The sequence below is a fragment of the Pristiophorus japonicus genome, chromosome 8, assembly GCF_044704955.1.
Source record: "Pristiophorus japonicus isolate sPriJap1 chromosome 8, sPriJap1.hap1, whole genome shotgun sequence".
Lineage (NCBI taxonomy): Eukaryota > Metazoa > Chordata > Chondrichthyes > Pristiophoridae > Pristiophorus > Pristiophorus japonicus.
Genome location: NC_091984.1, coordinates 196,286,220 through 196,312,396, shown reverse-complemented (window position 1 = coordinate 196,312,396; position 26,177 = coordinate 196,286,220). Strand labels below are relative to the sequence as shown.

The 26,177-nt window shown below is 48.1% G+C and overlaps 1 long non-coding RNA gene across 1 annotated transcript in view; it reads left to right on the top strand.

Annotated features, from left to right (window-relative positions):
- The window catches only part of LOC139268272 (uncharacterized), a 98,013-nt gene that overhangs the window by 30,448 nt on the left and 41,388 nt on the right, over nucleotides 1-26,177 (top strand). The window contains exon 2 of the long non-coding RNA XR_011594000.1: nucleotides 19,325-19,479. This is a non-coding gene — a long non-coding RNA (uncharacterized lncRNA). The remainder of the gene's footprint in view (nucleotides 1-19,324; nucleotides 19,480-26,177) is intronic.

The window sequence follows — 26,177 nt, the reverse complement described above, 5'->3', positions numbered from 1 at the left end:
CTGCTGGGAATCAAAGTGATATTAAAATAATATGATAAGTAAGTTTAAAGTGTTAGCACCCTCGTTGCTGAGTCAGAAGGTTGTGGGTTCAAGTCCCACTCCAGAGACTTGAACACAAAAATCTAGGTGACACTTCAATGCGGTACTGAGGGAATGCTGCATTGTTGGTGGTACCATCTTTTGGATGAGATGTAAAACCAGGGCCCAGTCTGTTCTCAGATGGCGCAGGAGTCTCCCCGTGAGTCCATCTCATTTCAAACCAATATTCACTTCTGAGTATTGGTAAGGACAATGGTGCCTCTGGGGAGTGCAGCCAGAGCCAATTCCAAGGCACCACAGGTGGCTCAGCTGCACAGTGGGGAGGGACGAAGAACAAAAGAGCCCTAGTGATAGGGGATTCTATAGTTAGGGGAACAGACAGGCGTTTCTGCGGCCATAGACGTGACTCCCGAATGGTTTTGTGCCTCCCTGGTGCCAGCGTCAAGGATGTCACAGAGCGGACGCAGGGCATCCTGGGGACAGTGGGGGGGGGGCGAGGGTAAACAGCTAGAGATCGTGGTCCATATCGGGACCAACGACATAGGTAAAATAAGAGATGAGGTCCTACGGAAGAATTCAGGGAGCTAGGAGGAAAATTAAAGGGCAGGACTTCAAAGGTAGTAATCTCCAGGTTACGACCAGTGCCACATGCTAATGAGTATAAGAATAGAAGGATAGAGAGTATGAACAAGTGGCTGGAAAGTTGGGGTAGGAGGGAGGGCTTTAAATTTTTGAGGCATCGGGACCGCTTCTGGGGGAGATGGGACCTGTACAAACTGGATGGGTTGCACCTCAATAGCGCTGGGACCAATATCCTCGCGGGGAGTTTTGCTAGTGCTGTTGGGGAGAGTTTAAACTAGCTTGGCAGGGGGATGGGAACTTGAGAACGAATTCAAAGGGAAGGAAGTAAAGCTGAAATTGGATAGCAAGAATCTAGAAAGCGAATCTGTAAGACAGAGGAAACAAGGTTTAGTATGTAGTAAGCAAGGAGGTCTTCCTGTGCTGAATGGTATAAACTTTAATGCAAGGAGTATAGTGAATAAGACGGAAGTGTTAAGAGTACAGGTAGACACTTGGGAGTATGACATTATAGCCATTACAGAAACATGGTTGAAAGAGGGGCAGGTTTGGCAGACCAATATTCCTGGCTACAGGATTTTTTAGACAAGGTAGAGAGGGGGGTAAAAAGGGGGGGGGTGGTGGGGGGGTTGCGGTACTAATTAAAGAAAATATTAGAACCGTGAGGAGCGAAGATATGTTAGAGGGATCATCAATTGAGACAATATGGGTCGAATTAATAAATAAAAATGTTGGGAGTGTGTTACAGACCCCCAAACAGGGAGGGAGATAGAGGAGCAAATATGTAGGCAAATTGCTGTGAAGTCCAAAAGCCATAGAGTAGTAATACTAGGGAATTTTAACTATCCAAATATTGATTGGGACAAATTTAGCGTGAAGGGTATAGAGGGTGCAGAATTCTTGAAATGCATTCAAGAGAACTTTTTTAGTCAGTATATAGCAAGCCCAACATGAGAGGGGGCGGTCTTGGATTTAGTTTTGGGGAATGAAGCTGGGCAGGTTGAAGGGGTATTAGTGGGAGAGCACTTGGGTACCAGTGACCATAATTCAGTCAGATTCAAGTTGGTTATGGATAAGGACAAGAATAGGCCTGGAATAAAAGTTCCAAATTGGGGAAAAGCTAATTTTGCTAAGTTAAGGAGTGATTTGGCCATGGTGGACTGGAAACAGCTACTTGTGGGTAAATCAGTGTCAGAACAGTGGGAGGCATTTAAGCAGGAGATCCGGAAGGCTCAAGCCAAACATGTGCCCATAAAGAAAAAGGTTGGGAAAAATAATTCTTGAGCTTCCCTGGATGTCTAGGGACTTACAGGAGAGGATTAAGAAAAAAAGGGATGCTTATGTCATATATCAACGACTAAATACTATAGAATCTTTAGAGGAATATAGAAAGTTAAGAGGCAAAATTAAAAAGGATATTAGGAATGCTAAGAAAGAGCATGAAAAATTCTTGGCCAGTAAAATTAAGGAAAACCCTAAAATGTTCTATAAATATATTAAGAGTAAGAGGGTAACTAAAGGAAGGGTAGGGCCTATTAGACACCATGAGGGTAATCTTTCTGTGGAGGTGGAGGATGTTGGGAGGGTTCTTAACGAATACTTTGCATCTTTTTTCACAAAGGAAAGGGGCAATGTAGATACTGCTATCAAGGAGGCGCGTAATATTCTGGATGAAATAACTATAACGAGAGAGGAAGTATTAAGGGGTTTAGCAGCTTTGAAAGTAGATAAGTCCCCAGGCCCGGATGAAGTGCATCCCAGGCTGTTGAGCGAAGTAAAATAGGAAATAGCAGAGGCCTTGGCCATCATTTTCCAATCCCCTTTGGATCTGGGCATGTGTCGGTGGATTGGATGTCTGTTCCTTTCTCCCTTGTTTAAGAAGGGAGAAAGGGACAGGCCGAGTAATTACAGGCCTGTCAGCCTAACCTCAGTGGTGGGGAAATTATTGGAAAAAATCCTGAAAGACAGGATAAACCTGCATTTGGAAAGGCAAGGATTAATTAGGGACAGTCAGCATGGATTTGTTAAGGGAAGATTGTGTCTGACTAACATGATTAAATTTTTTGAGGAGGTAACCAAGAGGGTGGATGAGGATAGTGCATATGATGTATTATATATGGACTTTAGCAAAACTTTTCGTTAGGTCCCACATGGTAGACTGGTCATGAAGGTTAAAGCCCATGGGATACAGGGAAAAGTGTCAAGTTGGATCTAAAATTGGGTTGGAGGTAGGAAGCAAAGGGTAATGATTGATGGATGCTTTTGTGACTGTAAGAATGTTTCCAGTGGGGTTCCGCAGGACTCAGTGCAGGGATCCTTGCTTTTTGTGGTATATATCAATGATATAGATTTGAATATAGGGACTATGGTTAAGAAGATTGCAGACGACACTAAAATTGGCTGTGTGGTTGATAATGAAGATTAATGAAGAGGAAAGTCATGGCTGCAGGAGGATATCAATCTACTGGTCAGGTGGGCAGAGCAGTGGCAAATGGAATTTAATTGAGAGAAGTGTGAGGTGATGCATTTTGGGAGGGCTAATAAGGAAAGTTATACACATTAAGCAGTAGGCCACTTAATAGTGTAGATGAAGAAAGGGACCTTGGAGTGCTTGTCCACAGATCCCTGAAAGTAGCAGGCCATGTGGAAAAAGTGGTTAAGAAGGCATACGGAATGCTTGCCTTTATTGGCCGAGGCTTAGAACATAAGAACATAAGAACATAAGAATTAGGAACAGGAGTAGGCCATCTAACCCCTCGAGCCTGCTCCGCCACTCAACAAGATCATGGCTGATCTGGCCGTGACTCAGCTCCACTTACCCGTCTGCTCCCCATAACCCTTAATTCCCTTATTGGTTAAAAATCTATCTATCTGTGATTTGAATACATTCAGTGAGCTAGCCTCAACTGCTTCCCTGGGCAGAGAATTCCACAGATTCACAACCCTCCGGGAGAAGAAATTCCTTCTCAACTCAGTTTTAAATTGGCTCCCCCGTATTTTGAGGCTGTGCCGCCTAGTTCTAGTCTCCCCGACCAGTGGAAACAACCTCTCTGCCTCTATCTTGTCTATCCCTTTCATTATTTTAAATGTTTCTATAAGATCACCCCTCATCCTTCGGAACTCCAACGAGTAAAGACCCAGTCTACTCAATCTATCATCATAAGGTAACCCCCTCATCTCCGGAACCAGCCTAGTGAATCGTCTCTGTACCCCCTCCAAAGCTAGTATATCCTGCCTTAAGTAAGGTGACCAAAATGGCACGCAGTACTCCAGGTGCGGCCTCACCAATACCCTGTACAGTTGCAGCAGGACCTCCCTGCTTTTGTATTCCATCCCTCTCGCAATGAAGGCCAACATTCCATTCGCCTTCCTGATTACCTGCTGCACCTGCAAACTAACTTTTTGGGATTCATGCAGAAGGATCCCCAGGTCCCTCTGCACCGCAGCATGTTGTAATTTCTCCCCATTCAAATAATATTTCCTTTTACTGTTTTTTTTTCCAAGGTGGATGACCTCACATTTTCCGACATTGTATTCCATCTGCCAAACCTTAGGCCATTCGCTTAACCTATCTAAATCTCTTTGCAGCCTCTCTGTGTCCTCTACACAACCCGCTTTCCCACTAATCTTTGTGTCATCTGCAAATTTTGTTACACTACACTCTGTCCCCTCTTCCAGGTCATCTATGTATATTGTAAACAGTTGTGGTCCCAGCACCGATCCCTGTGACACACCACTAACCACCGATTTCCAACCCGAAAAAGACCCATTTATCCTGACTCTCTGCTTTCTGTTAGCCAGCCAATTCTCGATCCATGCTAATACATTTCCTCTGATTCCGCGTACCTTTATCTTCTGCAGTAACATTTTGTGTGGCACCTTATCGAATGCCTTTTGGAAATCTAAATACACCACATCCATCGGTACACCTCTATCCACCACGCTCGTTATATCCTCAAAGAATTCCAGTAAATTAGTTAAACATGATTTCCCCATCATGAATCCATGTTGCGTCTGCTTGGTTGCACTATTCCTATTTAGATGTCCCGCTATTTCTTCCTTAATGATAGCTTCAAGCATTTTCCCCACTATAGATGTTAAACTAAACGGCAAATAGTTACCTGCCTTTTGTCTGCCCCCTTTTTAAACAGAGGCGTTACATTAGCTGCTTTCCAATCCACTGGTACCTCCCCAGAGTCCAGAGAATTTTAGTAGATTTGGTAACGAATGCATCTGCTATAACTTCTGCCATCTCTTTTAATACCCTGGGATGCATTTCATCAGGACCAGGGGACTTGTCTACCTTGAGATCCATTCGCCTGTCCAGCACTACCCCCCCTAGTGATAGTGATTGTCTCAAGGTCCTCCCTTCCCACATTCCCGTGACCAGCAATTTTTGGCATGGTTTTTGTGTCTTCCACTGTGAAGACCGAAGCAAAATAATTGTTTAAGGTCTCAGCCATTTCCACATTTCCCATTATTAAATCCCCTTCTCATCTTCTAAGGGACCAACATTTAATTTAGTCACTCTTTTCCGTTTTATATATTGGTAAAAGCTTTTACTTTCTGTTTTTATGTTTTGCACAAGTTTACTTTCGTAATCTATCTTTCCTTTCTTTATTGCTTTCTTAGTCATTCTTTGCTGTCGTTTAAAATTTTCCCAATCTTCTAGTTTCCCACTAACCTTCGCCACCTTATACGCATTGGTCTTTCATTTGATACTCTCCTTTATTTCCTTTGTTATCCACGGCTGGTTATCCCTTCTCTTACCGCCCTTCTTTTTCACTGGAATATATTTTTGTTGAGCACTATGAATGAGCTCCTTAAACGTCCTCCACTGTTCCTCAATTGTGCCACCATTTAGTCTGTGTTCCCAGTCTACTTTAGCCAACACTGCCCTTATCCCACTATAGTCCCCTCTATTTAAGCATAGTACGCTCGTTTGAGACACTACTTCCTCACCCTCAATCTGTATTACAAATTCAACCATACTGTTATCACTCATTCCGAGAGGATCTTTTACTTGGAGATCGTTTATTATTCCTGTCTCATTACACAGGGCCAGATCAAAGATAGTTTGCTCCCTTTTAGGTTCTGTAACATACTGTTCTAAGAAACAATCCCGTATGCATTCTATGAATTCCTCCTCAAGGCTACCCCATGCGATTTGATTTGACCAATCGATATGTAGGTTAAAATCCCCCATGATTACTGCCATTTCTTTTTCACATGCCTCCATTATTCCCTTGATTATTGCCCGCCCCACCATGAAGTTATTATTTGGGGGCCTATAAAGTGCGCCCCAAAGTGACTTTTTCCCCTTACTACTATCTCTAATCTCTACCCATAATGATTCAACATTTTGTTCATTAGAGCCAATATCGTCTCTCACAACTGCTCTGATATCATCCTTTATTAACAGAGCTACCCCACCTCCTTTCCCTTCTTGTCTATCTTTCCGAATTGTCAGATACCCCTGTATGTTTAATTGGCCACCCTGCAGCCACGTTTCTGTAATGGCCACCAAATCATACCCATTTGTAATGATTTGTGCCATCAACTCATTTACTTTGTTTCAAATGCTGCGTGCGTTTAGGTAAAGTGTTTTAATATTAGTTTTTAAACCATGATTTTTAATTTTGACTCCTCCTGCAACCCCTTTATATTCAAACATATTGTCCCTTCCTATCACCTTGTGGTTTACACTTACCTTACCCTATTGCTACTCTGCTCTGTTGCCTCCTGCCTTTTGCATCCTTTCTTGGGGTTCTGTTCATCTCACCCACTCTAACTAGCTCAGAGCCCTCTCCTGGGTTCCCATCCCCCTGCCAAACTAGTTTAAAGCCCTCCCTAACGCACTATCAAAACCACCCGCGAGAACATTGGTCCCGTCTCTGTTGAGGTATAACCTGTCCGACTTGTACAAGTCCCACCTACCCCAGAAGCGGTCCCAATTGTTCAGGAAACTAAAGCCCTCCCTCCTACACCAATGCCCTATTATGTATTGATGTGCGTACTGTCCTGGTACCTTAAATGTAATGTAAGCACAATGCTACACCACAGAGGGCGCTGTCGTGGGAAACCTGGAAGTACCTGCAAGAGGCACTATAAAAGGCTGACCACCACACCTGAGAGGCACTCTGGAGCTGAACAATAAAGGACGAAGGTCACAGCAGTTAGATTTACACCAGACGTGTGGAGTCAGTGATTTGTGTGCTACATACACCACATTGGCAACAAGGAAGCGGACGAACTCCACGCAACCATGGCTACTCTGGGCTTGCTTAAGGATTTTACCGTGAGCAATGATTGGGAAGCCTTCACGGAAAGGCTCGAGTACTACTTCACAGCAAACGACCTGACGGAGGACACGGACGCAATGAGAGATAAGCGTAAGGCAATATTGCTCTCCAGTTGTGGAGATGAGGTTTACTGTCTCGTTAGGGATTTGCTGGCACCCGGGAGCGCCAGGGACAAGTCATACGAGGAGCTGACTGAACTCATTCGTGACCAGTTGAAACCGAAGGAGAGCATCCTCATGGCCAGATACAAATTTTATCATCACTGCAGACCTGAGGGCCAGGATGTCACCGAATATGCTGCGGACCTCAGGAGACTCGCGGCACCGTGTGGTTTAGGCGCACACCTTGACGAGGCGTTACGGGACGTTTTCGTTATGGGGATGGGCCACGAGGGCCTCCTTCACAAGCTGTTAGCCACGGAACCCACAGTCACTCTGACAAAGGCCATCACCATCAGCCGGGCACACATGACCTTGACCCGCAGCACCAAGCAAATAATCCACACAGTCTCGAACCCGGCAGGCACTGTCCACAGGATAACGCCCACCACGGATAAAACTGCAGAACATGGCTCTGCCCGGGGCAGAGAGTATGGACCTCGGGGTCCTGGAACTCAGAGTCCGCTGAGGGGGGCCAATCAAGCAGCACCATGCTGGCGTTGTGGAGGAAGCCATGGGGATCACCAGTGCAGGTTTGCCGAGTACACGTACAATACCTGCCACCTTCAGCGTATATGTAAAACAAATCGGACTCACCATGTAGCTGAGGAGATGGGGGATGATCCACCATCCAGCGAGGAGCAGGCAGAAGATGATGAGGTGTTGGGACTGTACACGTGTATCAACGATTCTCCCCCAGTGATAAGGGAAGTAAAAATCAACAGAGTCCCTGTGAGTATGGAAGTGGACACGGGCTCGGGTCCGTCGTTGATGAGTCGGAGAACTTTTGATAAACTGTGGATTAACCCAGCTGCACGACCCAAGCTGGTCCCGGTCACGGCGAAGCTGCGTACCTACACCAGGGAACTAATACCTGTTCTTGGCAGAGCGACGGTGCAGGTATCCCACTGGGACGAGACGCACGGTTTACCTTTGTGGGTCATTGCAGGCGATGGGCCGACACTCCTCGGCCGGAGGTGGATGGGGACGGTCCATGGGAGCTGGGAAGACTTCACCACTCCACAGGCTGCTGCTCCCTGGGGTGCTGCCGTGCCCCGGTCCCCAGAGAGCAGCGCCGAACGAGCTGAAGCTGCAGCCTCAATCCACCCACAGGCAAGCAGCCCTGCAGAGAGGGGCCTAGTGGCGGGGGGCGGGGGGGTGTGAGCCGGCAGGGTGCGAGGGATCCAGGATGGCCAGCAGATCGGAAGGGCCCATGCAGAGAGAGAGTCGGCCGGCGGCAGCAGCTGGAGATCGGCGGCCACGAGTTGGTCGGCGGCCGCAGGGGAGGTCGTTACGGAGGCCGTGGAGGAGGCGGCAAGTGCGGCCGCTGGAGAGGCCACGACGGCTGCAGGGGAGGCGGCTACGGTGGCCTCCGGAGAAGCGACGATGGCCGCAGGAGAGGCGGCAAGTCAGGTGGCGGTGGAGGGGAGCGGAGGCTGCGGCGGCGGAGGGCATCCGGAGCGGCGGAGAACAAGATGGCGGCGGCCTCAGTCCAGAGCATCAAATATGGTGCCGCCCGAGGAGAAGCCTTGTGGAATCCTCCTGCATCAAAGATGGCGCCTTAAAAAGGAAATGCACCTGGGAGTCTTAAAAGAGCCTTACCATGTGGTGGTCCCCACAAAGGACTTCTGTAAGGCAGAGCGAGTCTAAAATGAGCTATGTTAATGTGAGATGGTGAATTTATAATAAGAATTAATTTTTTAATGCTGAATGGCCACTGTATTGGTGTAAAATAAAGTATATGAAGTACAATTAATGATAAGGGCTAACAAGGAAATCAGGGATCCGTTACCAGTCAATAACTAGTTAATGTACCAGATAACATGTACCATACTAACGCACTGTCTATGCCTACCTGCTTTCCGTTGGACAAGTGTGATGTTATGTATTGATGTATGTATCGTCGTCCTGCGTCCTGGTGGGGGGGAAGGTGATGTTATGTAATGATGTGTGTATCGTTCTGGTACCTTAAATGTAATGTAAGCACAATGCTACACCACAGAGGGCGCTGTGGTGGGAATGCTGGAAGTACCTGCAACAGGCACTATAAAAGGCTGACCACCACACCTGAGAGGCACTCTGGAGCTGAACAATAAAGGACAAAGGTCACAGCAGTTAGATTTACACCAGACCGTGTGGAGTCAGTGATTTGTGTGCTACATACACCACATGCCCCAGCCACGTATTTATCTGACTAGCCTTCCTATTTCTACCCTCACTAGTACGTGGCACTGGCAGTAATCCCGAGATTACCACCTTTGAGGTCCTGGCTTTTAATCTTACTCCTAGCTCCCGAAACTCAGCTTTCAGGACCTCACCCCTCTTTCTACCTATGTCGTTGGTACCAATGTGGACCACAACCACTGGCTGTTCCCCTTCCCTCCCCAGAATGCCCTGCAGTCGCTCAGTGACATCATTGACCCTTGCACCAAGGAGGCAACACACCATCCTTTTTGCTGCCGCAGATTCTCCTATCTGCTCCCCTGACTATTGAATCTCCTATCACTATAGCCCTTCCCATCTTCTTCACGGTGCTGTGGACTTGGCCCTGGCTGCACTCCCCAGAGGCATCACCGCCCTCGCCAGTAGTCAGAATAGAGTACCGGTTGGAGAGTGGGATAGCCTCAGGGGACTCCTGCACTACCTGCCTCGCCATACTCTTGTGTGCAACAGTCACCCATTCCCTATCCTCCTGTAACCTTTTAATCTGTGGGGTGACCAACGCCTGAAACAAGCTATCCATGTACCTCAGGGAGGTTATGCTTAAATTGTATAATACTTTGGTTAGGCCACAGCTGGAGTACTGCGTGCAGTTCTGGTCGCCGTATTATAGGAAGGATGTGATTGCACAAGAGAGGGTGCAGAGGAGAATTACTAGGATGCTGCCTTGGATGGAGAATCTTAGTTATGAGGACAGATTGGATAGGCTGGGTTTGTTTTCATTGGAATAGAGGAGGTTGAGAGCAGACCTCATTGAGGTGTACAAAATATTGAGGGGCCTGGACATAGTGGATAGTAAGGGTCTACTTCCATTGGTGGAGGGGTCTATTATGAGAGGGCATAGTTTTAAAGTGGTTGGTGGAAGATTTAGAGGGGATTTGAGGGGGGGCTTCTTTACGCAGAGGGTTGTGGGGATCTGGAACTCGTTGCTTGGAAGAGTGGTTGTTGCAGAAACCCTCACCACTTTTAAGAGATAGTTGGATGGGCACTTAAAGTGCAGTAACCTGCAGGGTTACAGACCTAGAGCTGGTAATTGGGATTAGGCTGGATGACCTTATGTTGGACGGAACAGATATAATGATAAGTACTGCAGGGAATAGAATACGGCCAGGGTGATCTCCTGGACTAGTTTCGATCACTTGGATGGGTCGGAGAGGAATTTTCCCAGATCTTTTCTCCCTAAATTGGCCTGGGTTTTTATCTGGTTTTTGCCTCTCCCAGGAGATCACATGACTCCGTTTGGGGTAGAGTGTAGAATGTTTCAGTATAAGGGGTGTTGCAGTTGTGGTGAGGCGGATTGGTTGGGTTGAGTGCTCTTTGCCTTTCCGTCATTGTTCATAGGTTTATATGTAACCATATAAACCATGTGGCTCTTTGCCGGCCGGCATGAACACGATGGGCCGGAATGGCCTCCTTCTGCACTGTAAATTTTTATGTTTCTATGTTTCGAAAAGATTCCATGGCACTATTTCAAAGAAAAGCAAGGGAGTTATCCCAAGTGTCCTGGCCAATATTTCATAGGCAGTCCCTCGGAATCGAGGAAAACTTGCTTCCACTCCTGAAGTGAGTTCTTTGGTGGCTGAACAGTCCAATATGAGAGCCACAGACTCAGTCACAGGTGGGACAGATAGTCGTTGAGGGAAGGGGTGGGTGGCACAGGTTTGCCGCACGCTCTTTTGCTGTCTGCGCTTGATTTCTGCATGCTCTCGGCGTTGAGACTCGAGGTGCTCAGCGCCCTCTCTGATGCACTTTCTCCACTTAGGGCGGTCTTGGCCCAGGTGTCAGTGGGGATGTTGCACTTTATTAGGGAGGCTTTGAGGGTGTCCTTGTAGCGTTTCTGCTGCCCACCTTTGGCTCGTTTGCCGTGGAGGAGCTCCAAATAGAGCACTTGCTTTGGGAGTCTCGTGCCTGGCATGCAGACTATGTGGCCTGCCCAGCGGAGCTAATGGAGTGTGGTCAGTGCTTCAATGCTGGGGATGTTAGCCTGAGTGAGGACGCTGATGTCGGTACATCTGTCCTCCCAGGGGATTTGTAGGATCGTGCGGAGACATCGTTGGTGATATTTCTCCAGCAACTTGAGGTGTCTACTGTACATGGTCTATATCTCTGAGCCATACAGGAAGGCAGATATTACTGCAGCCCTGCAGACCATGAGTTTGGTGGCAGTTTGGAGGGCCTTCAAACACTCTTTTCCTCAGGTGACCGAATGCTGCACTGACGGTGTTGGATCTCGCTGTCGATGCCTGCTCTTGTTGTTAGGAGGCTCCCGAGATATGGGAAGTAGTCCACGATATCCAGAGCCGCGCCGTGGATCTTGATGATTGGGGGGCAGTGCTGTGTGGTGAGGACAATCTGGTGGAGGACCTTTGTCTTACGGATGTTTAGCGTAAGGCCCAGGCTTTCGTACACCTCAGTAAATATGTCAACTATGTCCTGGAGTGCGGCCTCTGTATGTGCGCAGACGCAGGCGCCATCCGCGTACTGTAGCTCGACGACAGAGGTTGGGGTGGTCTTGGATCTGGCCTGGAGACGGCACAGGTTGAACAGGTTCCCACTGGTTCTGTAGTTTAGTTCCACTCCAGTTGGGGTGCTTGTTGACTGTGAGGTGGAGCATGGCGGCGAGAAAGATTGAGAAGAGGGTTGGGGCGATGACGCAGCCCTGTTTGACCCTGGTCCAGATGTGAATTGGGTCTGTGATGGATCTGTTGGTAAGGATCCGTTGGTAAGGCCAATATTTATCCCTCGATCAACATCACTAAAAAACAGATTATCTGGTCATTACTTCATTGCTGTTTGTGGGACCTTGCTGAGCGCAAATTTGATGCCACGTTTCCCATATTACAACAGTGACTGCACTTTAAAAAAAGTACTTAATTGTCCTAACTCGCACCAAGTCCCGTTCAACCATCACCCCTGTGCACACTGATCTACATTGGCTCCCGGTTAAGCAATGCCTCGATTTCAAAACTATCATCCTTGTTTTCAAATCCCTCCATGGCTTCGCCCCTCCCTATCTCTGTAATCTCCTCTTGCCCCACAACCCTCCGAGATGTCTGTGCTCCTCTAATTCTGCCCTCTTAAGCAACCCTGATTATAATTGCTCAACCATTGGTAACCGTGCCTTCTGTTGCCCAGGCCCTAAGCTCCTGAATTTCCTGCCTTAACCTCTCCACCTCTCTATCTCTCTTTCCTCCTTTAAGATGCTCCTTAAAACCTATCTCTTTGACCAAGCTTTTGGTCCCCTGCCCTAATTTCTCCTTATGCAGCTTGGTATCAATTTTTTTTATTTCATAATTCTCCTGTGAAGCGTCTTGGGATGTTTCACTATGTTAAAGGCGTTATATAAATACAAGTTGATGTTGTTAAAATATTCTCAATTCAAATGAGGAAGTCATATCTATTCTCTTCGGCCCGGGATTGCAGCGGGTCCTCCGAGGCCTCTGAACTCCCGGTCTTCGAACTCCCGACTCGCCGACCTCACAGTACCTACCTATTCGCCGACCTCCCGACTCACCGAATCGCCGCCCACAGGGCCTTACCAACTCCCCAGGACAACACAGGAAGCTTCATCCAGCTGCTTTCGCCTCCGCAGATTGAGCCGCTGGGACTCCGGGGTCGCTGCCGAGGCCGGCTCCGAGTTGGCCGTAGGGACTCCATAGCTGGCATTTAATCAGCCGAAGGGTCTCCGGGGCCGGTGCTTAATCGACCGAAGGGACTCCGAGGCCGGCCCAGGACAACAGAGGGCTGGTGACGCCCATGGAGCAGTGCCAGGGGAGTAACCTACTACTGACTTACATTTTAGACTTTTAATCAACTTTTAATCAACTTTTAATCTACTTTTAATCTTTTAATCAACCTAAGAAACTTTTTAAACAATTTGGGAAAACTTTTAAACTTTTGAACAACTTGGCAAATTCTTCCTTTGAAACCTCTGGAGAAACTTTAAATAGCTTTGGAAAACTTTGGAAGAAAATTTTAAAACATCCCTCGGAACTCCAGCGGACAGCTAATGCCTGCCCCCAACCAAGCCTCGGGCCACCTACCATCAAAGGTGCTACTCGGTGCCGAGCTTGCGGCCAACGTCTCGCCGTAGGCAATTAGGCTTATACAGCAGTGCCTGGTCTCCAGTCGTCTTGGACCTCCTTGCCACTGGACCAAGACCTTGCTCAGCTAAACCCATATAGTTGCCGATGTGCAGTGGCCTCCCCACGTTAAAAGAACTCAGGCACAGGCATCTTCCATTTCGTTAACATGAAGTTCGGGACCTGGAACATCAGGACCCTCATGGACAACTCCAACAGCGACAGGCCGGAACGCCGCACCACCATAGTTGCCCGGGAACTTAGACGCTTTGACATCAACATCGCCGGCCTAAGCGAGACCGGTGGGCAGGGGAAGGCCAGCTCAAGGAACAAGGTGGAGGTTACACCTTTTTCTGGAAAGGGAAACCAGAGGAAGAACGCCACCTTCACAGAGTTGGCTTCGCCATCAAAAATGAGCTGGTCGACCGCCTCAAAGACTCCTCCTGCGAGGTTAACAAAGGCCTCATGACTCTTCGATTCACCCTATCCCGGAACCAATGCGCCACAGTCATCAGTGCATGCACCCCAACACTCGAGGCATCGGATGAGACTAAAGAGGGTTTTTATTCCAACCTCGAAACATCCCTGTCCCGCGTCCCCACGGGTGACAAATTGATCCTCCTAGGTGACTTCAATGCCAGGGTCGGCAAGGCACAGCACTCTGGGGAGGCAGGATTGGCAGAGAGGGGGGTAGGGAAAGCCAACTCCAGCGGTACCCGACTCCTGACAAAAGTTCCTCAATATGAACTCCTCATCACCAACACCCTGTTCCACCAGAGGGACAAATACAAGGCATCGTGGCAACACCTTCGCTCCAAATACTGGCACCTGCTCGACTATGTCTTCATCCGAGCCAGCGATCGCAAGGATGTGTGCATCACCCGCACCTTGACAGGAGCTGACGACTGCTGGACGGACCACCGCCTAATCCAATTCATCATCAATTAATATAGCCCCAAAGCAGAGGGGACAGCAGAAGCAGTGCCGCAAAAAAGTCAATGCCGGGGCACTTAAAGACCCAGCTAAGAGAGCCCAATACAGCCAGCGCCTCACAGCTAACCTGGTGTGCCTTGATGACCCTGAGATGCTGAATGCCCACAGCGCTTGGTCTGCCCTCCAGGCCTCCATAACCAATGCCTGCGAAGAGACGCTCGGCCACTCAACCAGAAAACACCTGGACTGGTTTGATGAAAATGATCAGGAGATCCAAGAACTAATAGATCGCAAGCGCAGAGCATTTCTGAGCCTCAAGCAACAACAAGCAACAACCCAACTCGGGAGCAGCAAAGCAGCATTACAGGCGGCTCAAGGCTGAGGTCCAACAAAAAAGCCGAGACCTAAAGAACAGGTGGTGGATGGAGAAGGCACAGGAGATACAACAATTGGCCGACAGCCACAATATGCGAGGATTCTTCATCGCAGTCAAGGTCACCTATGGTCCAAACTCCCAAGGCCTCACCCCACTGCTGGCCAAGAACGGGGAAACACTCATCAAGGAGACTGAAGCTGTCAGGGCCCGCTGGAAGGAGCAATTCGAAGATCTCCTCAATCGAGACTCTGCCTTTGACTTGAGTGTTCTCGATTCCATCCTGCAGCATGTGACCCGCCACCACCTCAGTGAAACCCCAACGTTGCACGAGGTAGGAAAAGCCATAAAACAGCTCAAGAATAACAAGGCTACGGGTGCGGATGGAATCCCTGCTGAGGCACTAAAGTATGGCGGAGAGGCACTGTTGGCGCGGATACATAACCTCATCTCTCTCATCTGAAGGGAGGAGAGCATGCCGGGAGATCTCAGAGATGCAGTGATCGTGACCATCTTTAAAAAAGGGGACACGTCAGATTGCGGCAACTACAGGGGAATCTTCCTGCTATCAGCCGCTGGGAAAGTTGTCGCTAGAGTTCTCCTCAAACATCTTCTCCCCATGGCCGAGCAGCTCCTCCCGGAGTCACAGTGCGGATTTCATCCCCTACGGGGCACAACGGACATGATCTTTGCAGCGCGACAGCTGTAGGAAAAATGCAGGGAGCAGTGCCACCCTTATATATGGCCTTTTTCGACCTTACAAAGGCCTTTGACACTGTCAACCGCGAGGGTCTATGGAGCGTCCTCCTCCATTTCGGCTGCCCCCAAAAGTTTGCCAACATCTTTCGCCTGCTCCACAATGACATGCAGGCCGTGATCCTTACCAACGGATCCATTACTGACCCAATCCACATCTGGACCGGGGTTAAACAGGGCTGCGTCATCGCTCCAACCCCCTTCTCAATCTTCCTCGCTGCCATGCTCCACCTCACAGTTAACAAGCTCCCTGCTGGAGTGGAACTAAACTACAGAACCAGTGGGAAGTTGCTTAACCTACGCCACCTTCAGGCCAGGTCCAAGATCACCCCAACCTCTGTCGTTGAGCTACTGTACGCGGACGATGCCTGTGTCTGTGCACATTCTGAGGCTGAACTCCAGGATATAGTCGGTGTATTTACTGAGACATATGAAAGCATAGGCCTTAAGCTAAACATTCGTAAGACAAAGGTCCTCTACCAGCCTGTCCTCGTCGCACAACACTGCCCCTCAGTCATCAAGATCCACGGCGCGGCCCACAACAACGTGGACCATTTCCCATACCTCGGGAGCCTCGTCAACAAAAGCAGACATTGATGCGGAGATTCAACACCACTTCCAATGCACCAGTGCAACCTTCGGCCACCTGAGAAAAAGAGTGTTCGAAGACCAGGCCCTCAAATCGAACACCAAGCTCATGGTCCACAGGGCTGTAGTAATACCCGTCCTCCTGTATGGCTCAGAGGCATGGACAATGTACAGAAGACACCTCAAGTCGCTGGAGATATATCACAAATGATGTCTGGGACCACAGCTATTTACAATATACATCAATGATTTAGATGAAGGAATTGAGAGTAATATCTCCAAGTTTGCAGATGACACTAAACTGGGTGGCGGTGTGAGCTGTGAGGAGAATGCTAAGAGGCTGCAGGGTGACTTGGACAGGTTAGGTGAGTGGGCAAATGCATGGCAGATGCAGTATAATGTGGATAAATGTGAGATTATCCACTTTGGTGGCAAAAACACAAAGGCAGAATATTATCTGAATGGCGGCAGATTAGGAAAAGGGGAGGTGCAACGAGACCTGGGTGTCATGGTACATCAGTCATTGAAGATTGACATGCAGATGCAGCAGGCAGTGAAGAAGGCAAATAGCATGTTGGCCTTCATAGCTAGGTGATTTGAGTATAGGAGCAGGGAGGTCTTAATGCAGTCGTACAGGGCCTTGGTGAGGCCTCACCTGGAATATTGTGTTCAGTTTTGGTCTCCTAATCTGAGGAAGTACGTTCTTGCTATTGAGAGAGTGCAGCGAAGGTTCAGCAGACTGATTCCTAGGATGGCTGGACTGACATATGAGGAGAGACTGGATCAATTGGGCCTTTGTTCACTGGAGTTTAGAAGGATGAGAGGGGATCTTATAGAAACGTATAAGATTCTGACGGGACTGGACAGGTTAGATGCGGGAAGAATGTTCCTGATGTTTAGGGGTGTCCAGAACCAGGGGTCACAATCTAAGGACAAGGGGTAAGCCATTTAGGACCAAGATGAGGAGAAACTTCTTCACTCAGAGAGTTGTTAACCTGTGGAATATTCTTCCGCAGAGAGTTGTTGATGCCAGTTCGTTATATATATTCAAGAGGGAGTTGGATATGGCCCTTACAGCTAAGGGGATGAAGGGGTATGGAGAGAAAGCAGGAAAGGGGTACTGAGGTGAATGATCAGTCATGATCTTATTGAATGGTGGTGCAGGCTCGAAGGGCTGAATGGCCTACTTCTGCACCTAATTTCTATGTTTCTATGTTTCTAAGATCCTGCAAATCCCCTGGGAGGACAGGCGTGCTAAAATTGCCCCAATTTTTATTTTATGATTAATTTTAACAAATCAACCATTTTTATTCAAGCATACCTTCTTTCCTCCACTTTCCATTTTTGATCCGTTTTGAAGCTGGGGCCCATATCATTGAAACTATGCAGCTGATTTTTTGAAAATCAAGCCTGGAACCATTTTGTTCAACCAATCAACGACCTTAATGGGGCTAAAATTCCGGTCTCTCTGGGTCCGTATGGAATACGTCGGGTCCTGGTGAGGCCCTGCAGAAGCCGATTTTCGGTGCGCGATGCGCACGCGCCAAAAACTGACTTTTCCCTCTGTCAAGTTTTGGCTTGACAGATCCACGCATCCCCGTAGCCAGGACAACTCTTGCCCAGCGAATGTCCTTAAAACTCTTGCGCTTGGCAAAAGCAGGTGCATAGCTTACTTTTACCAGCGTAAGAGTTTTAAAACATATAAAAATAAAATTTAAATACACATTTTTATGTTAAAAACTCTGTCCACTAAGGTCAGTTTATTTTAAACCCGATTAAAACACTTTAAAAAAATCCCCAAAATATTTATTTTTCTAAAACATTTAATTAACTTTAATTTTAATTATGTGAGGTGTTTTTTTTATTTTTTATGTTGTGTTTAATATGTTTTTTTTTTTCTCATTGATAGTAATAAGAACTTGGAGATACGGAGTTCTCATTGCTATCAATGAGAATACTGTACCGTGATTGGTTGTCCAGTCACAAGTGACTCCATCTTCTTTGCGCGAACCTCAAGGATGGGGGCACGCTCCGAAGCACAGGAAGAGAAGGCCTCCCACCACAGTCGCAGGCGCTTCCGGGACCACCAGGCACTTTTGGAAAAAATTCTCGGGTCAGAGGCCTTCGTCCGAAGGAAGCCTCCAACACGAAATTCATGCCCACTATTTGACCTGGTTGCAATATAATCGTCACAGGTCAAACTTCCAACACTTTTAAAAGAAGCAGCAACTGTTTAGTGAGTTGACTCATCAGTAATTCGTGGGTTAAAAATAAATGCATAAGTATTTCTCAAATTTACTGCATACATAGGGGCCGAAATTGGTCAATACATAAGGTCCGCCCATTTCTCCGCGGTATGTAGGCGGTGCATCGTTTCAAACCGCCGGCATACCACCGAGACCGAAGAGGACAAAATTGATCGATTTTTTGTCGGCGGTATGCAGCGAGTGGTAGGTAACTTAGTAGTCGATCCAGATCGCGACTTTCTTTTCGATGGACAGTGCAGCACTGAACTGCGCATGCGCAATTTTTTTCCCGTGTTTTTTTCACAGAAGCATTTTACACACGATTTCGGGGGTCAGGGGTCACCCTCGCATGAGTTGAAGTTGAGGGCGAGAGAGTGAAAAGGAGCAGCAAGCTAGTCGACAGTCAGTTACTTCAAAAACGCATTTGTTGCAGGGTTAAAAAATATTCATAACAAATAATAATTCCACAGTTTGAACAATAATAAGACATAATTTACAAAGCAAAAATCATAACAACATAAATAAAATGGAGATTGTCAAAAAATGTCAAAGTGCAGGAACATTGAGAAGGACGGGAGGTTGAGGGCACCTGCCTTCGATGAGATGGAGTTACCTGTCCTTCTGGAGAATATTACAGAGAGGTACTCTGACTTAACGGAAGGTGGTCATGGAAAGCCACCCCCCGCAAAGGCATACAGTAGGATATGGGAGGCTATGTACTCCACAGGTACCATGGTATGCACTGGGGAAGGGTGCCGTAAGAGGTGGAACGACCTGGTGAGGGTAGCAAGAGTAAGTAATGATTTTATTTATGCACCTCCATGTGCCATGTGCCATGTAAATGTAGGTTCAATGTCACACGGATGATGTTATTTAACTTAAGGTTACGGGGATGTATTCGTGCTTTCAGGCAATGACAAGAGGATCAACGCAGTGTTTTAATGTGTGTGTGTGTGGCCCTGTGTGTGTGTGTGTGAGTGTCACCCTGTGTGTTTGCCATGTTAAATGGATTGAAGATTTTTACTTTCATTTACTTCGCTTTCTGCAGAAGAAGACATCTGCAATAGCAGCTGATCAGCGGCGTACGGGGAGAGGATCCACAACCCAGGAGCCTCTGACTGATGGAGATCCGTGCCCTGTCACTGGTCGGGGATACCAACCATGCCACCACCGGCATTGAAGCTGACCCACTCACACAGGATGGTAAGTTGAATACAATCCCCGGTCTGTGTTGCGGTGCTCTCATGTCATGTCATGTAACTAACTGTAATGTTGGCCTGATGTAATGTAATGTAAGTTTATTACACTGTACTGTTGGCCTCATGTGATATACTACAATGTTGGGGGCATGTAACACAATGCATATATGTATTGTCTGTCTGTGTTATGTAATGCAGTACTTCAGTGGACATTTAAGTAAGACTGCGATAAGTCACTGTACTATGTACTCATGTAACCCTGACCCCTCCCCTGGTGCCAAGCTTTTTTAAATGTTGTTTTTGTTATATATGTAACCTTGTATTTACTCTGTAGAAGCACCAGAGGGCTCATCCCCTGGAGTCCCATGGGATCCCATAATGCCTTGGGAGCACAGGTATTTAAGGAGGCTTCACAGGTTGAAGAGGCATTCTGGAGACCTGCAATAAAAGACTGTAACACTTTACTTTGAGCTCACAGTGTTCAGTCTGACTTTCACCATACACAACAACTGGCGACGAGATACAGACAGCGAACCCAAAGATGCAGAGAACAGTGGGCAATCTGGAGGAATTCTCGGAGGGAGATGATTGGGAAAATTTTGTGGAGCAATTCGACCAATACTTTGTGGCCAACAAGCTAGATGGGGAAGAGAGCGCTGGCAAATGAAGGGCGATTCTCCTCACCGTCTGTGGAGCACCAACGTATGGCCTTATGAAGAATCTGCTCACTCCAGTGAAACCTACGGAGAAATCGTATGATGATTTGTGCACACTGGTCCGAGAGCATTTGAACCTGAAGGAAAGCGTTCTGATGGCACAGTGCCCGTTCTACAGCTACTAAAGGTCTGAAGGCCAGGAAGTGGCGAGTTATGTTGCCAAGCTAAGACGCCTTGCAGGACATTGCGAATTTGAAGGATAATAGGAGCACATGCTCAGAGACTTTTTCATACTTGGCTTTGGCCACAAAACCATACTTCGCAAACTTTTGACTGCAGAGACCCCAACCTTGAGTAAGGCCATAGCGATAGCCCAAGCATTCATTGCCACCAGTGACAATACTAAACAAATCTCTCAGCACACAAGTGCTGCTACAAGTACTGTGAGTAAAGTGATGTTATTTTCAAATCGTAACGTACAGGGCAGGTCACACGTACCTGCAGCTACACGTCCGCAGATGTCTCAGAGTCCACCATCAAGAGTGATGAATGCGAGGCCATTAACACCTTGTTGGCGCTGCGGGGGTGATCATCATTTCCATTCATGCTGATTCAAAGAATACATTTGCAAGGGCTGTGGAACAATGGGATACCTCCAATGAGTGTGCAGGTGAGCTGCAAAGCCTGTTAAACCTGCAAACCCCCAAGTTGCAGAGAACGACAGATCCATAGAGGATCACGATGAACCAGAGCCTCAGATCAAGGAGGTAGAGGTACATGGGGTGCACACATTCACCACGAATTGTCCCCCGATAATGCTGAATGTTGAACTAAATGGACTCCCAGTATCAATGGAGCTGGACACGGGTGCGAGGCAGTCCATCATGGGCACAAAGACTTTTGAAAGGCTGTGGTGCAACAAGGCCTCAAGACCAGTCTTAACTCCAGTTTGCACGAAACTAAGAACTTACACGAAAGAACTAATACCTGTAATCGGCAGTGCTACCGTAAAGGTCTCCTACGATGGAGCGGTGCACAAGTTACCACTCTGGGTGGTACCGGGTGAAGGACCCACGCTGCTCGGCAGGAGCTGGCTGGGAAAGATACGCTGGAATTAGGCCGACGTCCGAGCGCTATCGCCCGCTGACAACACTTCGTGTGCCCAGGTCTTAAACAAATTTCCTTCGCTGTTCGAACCAGGCATCGGGAAATTCCAAGGAGCAAAAGTGCAGATCCACCTAATTCCGGGGCGCGACCCATCCATCACAAGGTGAAAGCAGTACCATACATGATGAGAGAAAGGGTAGAGATCGAGCTAGACCGGCTGCAAAGAGGGCATCATTTCCCCGATCGACTTCAACGAGTGGGCCAGCCCTATTGTCCCAGTCCTCAAGGGAGACGGCACAGTCAGAATATGTGGCGATTACAAAGTAACTATCAATCGTTTCTCCCTGCAGGACCAATACCCACTACCAAAGGCCGACGACCTCTTTGCAATGCTGATGTGAGGAAAGACATTCACGAAGCTGGATCTGACTTCAACCTACATGACGCAGGAACTGGAGGAATCATTGAAGGCCCTCCCCTGTATCAACATGCTCAAAGGTCTTTTTGTTTATAACAGATGCCCGTTTGAATTCTAATCGGTGGCGGCGATACTCCACAGAAACATGGAAAGCTTACTGAAGTCAGTCCCGCACACCGTAGTCTTCCAGACGACATCTTGGTCACAGGTCGGAACACAGTCGAGCATCTGCAGAACCTAGAGGAGTTTCTTAGTGGACTCAACCACGTGGGGCTCAGATTAAAACGCTCGAAGTATGTTTTCCTGGCGCCTGAAATGGAGTTCCTGGGAAGGAGGATTGCGGCGGACGGCATGAAGCCCACCAACGCGAAGACGGAGGCAATCAAGAACGCACCGAGGCCACAGAACGTGACGGAGCTGCGGTCGTTTCTGGGACTCCTGAACTAGGGGGCGAATGGGCTTGGGGCAAAAGCCAAGAAAATGCCTTTGTAAAAGCGAGAAAACTGTTATGCTCAAACAAATTGCTTGTGTTGTATGATCCATATAAGCGTTTGGTACTAGCATGTGATGCGTCGGCATATGGCGTTGGGTGTGTGTTGCAACAAGCTAATGATTTTGGGAAACTGCAACCGGTTGTTTATGCATCCAGGAGTCTGTCTAAGGCTGAGAGAGCCTACAGCATGATTGAGAAAGAAGTGTTAGCGTGTGTTTATGTGGTAAAGAAAATGCATCAATACCTGTTTGAGCTAAAATTCTAATTGGAAACTGACCATAAGCCACTTATATCCCTGTTCTCCAGATTAAAGGGATAAATACCAACGCATCGGCCCGCATCCACAGATGGGCACTCACGTTGTCCGCATACAACTATGCTATCTGCCACAGGCCAATGCTCTCAGTAGGCTGCCATTGCCCACCACGGGGGTGGAAATTGTGCAGCCCGCAGATCTCGCCATGGTTATGGAAGCATTTGAGAGTGAGCAATCACCCGTCACTGCCCGGCAGATCAAAACCTGGACAAGCTAGGATCCCTTATTATCTCTAGTCAAAAGCTGTGTGCTTCATGGGAGCTGGTCCAGTGTCCCAGTGGAAATGCAGGAAGAGATAAAGCCATTCCAGCGGCGCAAAGATGAAATGTCTATACAGGCAGACTGCCTTCTGTGAGGCAAATGAGTAGTGGTCCCCAAGAAGGGCAGAGAAACCTTTATCAATGACCTCCACAGTACCTACCCAGGCATCGTAATGATGAAAGCAATAGCCAGATCCCACGTGTGGTGGCCTGGTATTGATGCGGACTTAGAGTCCTGCGTTCACAGATGTAATACATGCTTGCAGTTAAGCAATGTACCCAGGGAGGCGCTGCTAAGTTTATGATCTTGGCCCTCCAAACTGTGGTCTGGGGTACACGTCGACTATGCAGGCCCGTTCTTGGGTAAAAATTTCCTGGTGGTTGTAGACGCGTACTCCAAGTGGATTGAATGCGAGATCATGTCGGCTAGCACGTCCGCTGCCACTACCGAAAGCCTGTGGGCCATGTTTGCCACACACGGCCTACCCGATGTCTCGGTGAGCGACAACGGGCCATGTTTTACCAGTGCTGAGTTCAAAGAATTCATGACCTGTAACGGGATCAAACATGTCACATCTGCCCCGTTTAAACCAGCTTCCAATGGCCAGGCAGAGAGAGCAGTGCAAACCATCAAGCAAGGCTTGAAGAGGGTAATGGAAGGCTCACTGCAGACTCGCCTATCCCGAGTCCTGCTTAGCTACCGCATGAGACCCCAGTCACTCACTGGGATCCCAACTGCTGAACTGCTCATGAAAAGTGCACTTAAGATAAGGCTCTGGTTAGTTCACCCTGATCTACATGAACAGGTAGAGAGCAGGCGTCTTCAACAAAGTGCATACCATGATTGCGCAAATGTGTCACGCGAGATTGAAATCAATGATTCTGTATTTGTATTAAATTATGGACAAGGTCCTAAGTGGCTTCCCAGCACTGTCGTGGCCAAAGAGGGGAGCAGGGTGTTTCGGGTCAAACTTTCAAATGGACTCATTCACCGGAAACACTTGGACCAAATCAAACTCAGATTCACGGACTATCTTGAGCAACCCACCTTGGACCCTACCTTTTTTTGATCCCCCAACATACACACCAGTTACAACCGGCACCACGGTTGACCACGAAGCAGAACCCATCATCCACAGCAGCCCAGCAGGGCCCAACACACCAGACAGCCCAGCAAGGGCCCAACAAATAATTCACCAACACCAGCTTTCACACCGAGACAATCAACCAGGGCAAGAAGAGCCCCAGATCGAGTCACGTTGTAAATAGTTACACTATTGACTTTGCGGTTGGGGGGGGGGGGGGGGTGGTGGGTAGGGAGGGCGGGGGGGGGAGTGTTGTGATATATGTAAACTTGTATTTACATTGTACAGCCACCAGAGGGCTCATCCCCTGGAGTCCCAAGGGATCCCATAATCCCTTGGAAGCACAGGTATTTAAGGAGACTTCACAGGTTGGAGAGGCACTCTGGAGACCTGCAATAAAAGACCACGGTCACACTTTACTTTGAGCTCAGTGTTCAGTCTGACTCTTTCTCCATGCACAACAGTTTTGTACTTCCAGACTTGGACGATTCAGACCAGACCTCCGCAGAGAGAATAGGCGATAGATCCACTGCCCCCACCTGTGATGTCACCCAGCCCTCTCCCAACTTCACCACTGGCAGAGATGATGAAGAGGAAGAGGAAGAGCCACTGATCCGGCAGCCAGTGGAGGTTGAGGTCGGGTGGAGACGGAGGAGGATACACCAGTTCCATGTGGGTCAACTGGAACATCCTCCACCATTGAGTCTGTATTCAGGGGATTTCCTTCATGGCTCTTGATTCTGCGGGACCAAGTGGTGTGCAGCAAGGCACCCCCAGTGTTGCAGCGTCTTTGCCACAGAACAGATCGGGACGTGGCACCGAATCCCCCCGTGCTATAGTAGTCAGGTCGACAGCACCTGAGGGTGGGGAGCTGACACCAGCTTCCAGCCCTGAAGCTGTGTCTTCCACATCACGAGCTTCTCCTGAGGCCCCGTTTATTGCACCTGCAATGTCTGACTGCCAATGACAGCAACAGCACTCGGGGTGCGGTGCTGCACGCTGGCTTAGTACCACCACGGGGAGGTCTGGGCTCAGGGGCAGTGAGAAAGGAAAGGGCGGGAGTAAGAAAGGGGGGCTGAGTCCCAAGGGTGGTGTAGCACATGGTCGAGGTCGAGGTCGTGGTCGAGGACAGTAAAGGGTCTTTCCTGTACTTGTTCATTTAGTAATTCATGTTTGATTTTTAAAAGTTTATTCAAGTTGTTAAAGTTTTGTTAAAGTTGTTATTAAAGTTGTTACTGTTGTTTTATAGTTATAAGTTTTACAAAGTTTTAAAATTGTTGTATATTTTTTACATTTTTACATAAACGTTTGAACTGAATTTAAGCACTCTTGCACAGTGTCAAACTTTTGGGGTAACAGTCATCAGGGTCCCAAAAAGCAGCTCTCCACATTCAAGCAAAGCGTTCATTTATGAGCTGCTGACGTAACAATTTTGCAGTGGCATACGCTCTGTGTGCCCTCCACTGTGTTGTTGGGGGGGGAGTGGGGGTGGTGCCATGGGTTCATCTGGAAGCTCCTCCTCATCCTACTCCCCCTCGTTTTCCTCTTCTTCCTTCTCTGTCTCCTGCACTCTCTCCTCAGGTGGTCCCACAGTCCCCTGTGGCAATTCCTGTCCCAACATGATTGTTAAATTATGCAATATGCAGCACACCACTGTGAACTGAGCAACCTGCTCAGGTGGTATTGCAGCCTGCCTCTCGAGTGGTCCAAGCATCGAAAGCACTGCTTCAGCACTCCAATTGTCTTTTCGATAATATTACGTGTGACTATATGGCTCTTATTATATTGCTGCTCGGCTTCTGTCTGAGGGTTCTGCAGGGGCGTCAAGAGCCAGGTGGCAAGGCCATACCCTTTGTCCCCCAGCATCCAGCATTTACCTTGTGGCTCAGAATTCAACAGGTCGGACACAGTACTCTCACGCAAGATGTGCGCATTATGGATGCTCCCTGGAAAGTTGGCATTCACTGCCATTATCTGCTGTGTATGGTCGCATACGAGCTGCACGTTGAGGGAGTGAAATCCCTTACAGTTTCGGTACACCTCCGCCTCCTGTAATGGTGCTCGCAGGGCAATATGGGTACAGTCAACAGCACCCTGCACTTTGGGAAGCCGGCAATGTGTGTAAATCCCAAAGCCCTCTCGCTCTGTGCCTCCCTGGTCATTGGGAAGTTTATAAATTCCAACCGGCGTGCATACAGTGCTTTGATTACCTGTCGAATGCACCGATGAGTCTTAAGGAAAATCTTCATTACCCACTTATGACTTCTGTGCTTTTCATCACTTGCTGTCAAGAATATCATAATTATCCACTATTTACACTCCTGTGGTTTCTTAAAATGCAGCAGTAACCTGTAACAATGAACATCG